We start from the raw sequence: 2,322 nt of genomic DNA, 5'->3' as shown, positions 1-2,322 counted from the left end.
GATACTCCTCAGTGCCATGCCAGTTACCACGTTGCTTAGCACCAGGGTTTCTGCAAGGATCACGGGAGACGAGCTTCAGATATGATGAAAACACCAAGAGGAGGCCGGCTCACAACATCCTCCGAGAGCCAGGCTTCTGGCCCTATCAGAGATGGAGCCATTCCAGCTCTTTCCTCCCACCGGTCCAAACTCAGCAACAACATTTGGCCGGGCACGGTGTTGAGCTTTCCTGTTGTCTTCCCTTGTTGATCCACTGACCAAATACGATACCCACACAGCTTGGGATTTTTGCAGGTTTATAATCCACATAGAAGAAAGATTGTTATATAAGCCTTGCCAAGACTATAGGCCTTTTAAATTCCCAACTAAGAAGCCGAAGAAATTTATGACAGGGTTGCTAGATGGGGAGGCCAAGTAAACTCACAATGTTGATCTTAGGTCTGTTTAAATTTCTCTTGCCTCCTGGCACTTTAAGCAAAAGTGGAAAGAAATCATTTACTCCTAGGAGCATTAAGCGTTTCGAAACACAGGGCACCGGGGAAGAGCATTAGGGACATAATTGATGTGTCACATGTGGTCCTGGCCTGGGGAGGGCAGGATTCCACTCCAGTGTTGTAGCCGTTTGTACCCCCGGTGACACAAGAAAGTCAGGGGACCTTCGCGTAATAAACAGTGAGTTATATGGAGGCTCAGCTTGCCTTGGTCATTAACCCACGTGAAGGGGCATGCTGCTCAGAGAGCGCCAGCCCTCCCATAAGGACAATCCAGTTGGCTCCCAGATACCAGAAAGTCAGGGATTTTTCCATGCATGTTTCCCTCGCTCCTCTGTAATTAGTTCTGATTCCTCTTTTGGGCCTTTTCGGCCTCTAAGGACTGCAAGGATTCACAACAGGCTTCACACAAAGTCTGGCCCTTTTAGGACTGTGGCTGGAGAGTGAGTTGAACCCTGAAGAGAAAAGCCAGCATTTAGTAGAGGGTCCAGATTTCACTCACCAGTCACGTGTCTGTGGGAGGACGTGGGAGTTAATCAGTGATAACACCACGTTCTTGCAAAGTGCTGGGATTCTGTGGAGGTTATGAAGGCGTGTGAGACAGAACACTGTCGGAATCTCCCCTCCTGAGGAGAGCCAAGAGGGAAAAGAGGGAGCCGAGTGTTCCTCCCTGGATCACTTTGATCTAATATAAGATGAAATGCAATCTGATACTTGCTCTGGTAACGGACTAACAGATGACTCAAGTAAAAAGTCATTTTAATGTGCAGCCCTGGACGTGATGGATAACCTTCTGGGGCACTGCTAAAGCTGCCCCTATGGTTTGTGTGGCTACAGGAATTTTCTGGAGGTAATGCCTATGGTTACCTACCCCCTTCCCACCATCTCCATGTTAGTGCTTTTGTGTGTGTGTGTGTGTGTGTGTGTGTGTGTGTGTAATCTGAGTCTTTTATATAGGAAAATCTGGCTGAAGTTGAAACTGGAGAGAAACATGACTTCATACAATTTATAATTTAACAAGCTCATAATTCAGACTAGATTTTTTTTTCTTTTTTTGGAATAACATCTCCTAAGAACCATCCATGTCCCAGCTTTCACAATCAGCAACCTGGGTCTTTAGAAGAAAGAATGCTTGGCATTGTCCTTGTGCTGAAGGAGGTGTATTTATATAAAGTCTGTGATATTCTTTATGGATACTGCAAATGACGAGGGAAAAGGAACAGAGGGAGGGAAGGAGGATTGGGAAAGAAAGAAAAGGCCCCGCTTCCCACATTTTCTGCAGCAGAGAGATTGGTTCTGCCCCGATAGGCTCCACCCTTCTCCCATTAAGTTCTGGGATTTGTGTATCTTTCGATGCAGACACTCAAATGCTTTCTTTACTCAGGAAGTTATTCTCCTCACGCCTTGTGAGGTCTTGGAACAGAAATTAGTTGAGAAAGAAACAATTGCTCCTCCTCTGTCCAGAAAAAACACACACACACACATTGCATCCTGTGTAGCTCAAAAAGAGCTGGGGTGTTTGTTGGGGGGGATAATGTGAGGGAAGTGGATCTTATTCCCACGTGTGTCATTTTTCTCCTTAAGGGGACACATGAGCCAAGAGGCCCTGTCTGTTAATGTGGTTTATAGGAGAACCGAACAGACACAAATAGAAAGCATTTGACTGGGGACAACCTTTTAATCCACAATGTATAGTGTTGATCCCATGAGGTTTTCTCTCTGTCTCTCTCTCTCTCTGTCTCTCTCTCTGTCTCTCTCTCTCTCTGTCTCTCTCTCTCTCTGTCTCTCTGTCTCTCTCTCTCTCTCTCTCTCTCGTCTCTCTCTCTCTCTC

The sequence above is a fragment of the Microtus ochrogaster genome, chromosome 18 (assembly GCF_000317375.1).
Source record: "Microtus ochrogaster isolate Prairie Vole_2 chromosome 18, MicOch1.0, whole genome shotgun sequence".
Classification (NCBI taxonomy): domain Eukaryota; kingdom Metazoa; phylum Chordata; class Mammalia; order Rodentia; family Cricetidae; genus Microtus; species Microtus ochrogaster.
Note: the sequence above shows the minus strand (reverse complement) of the source record.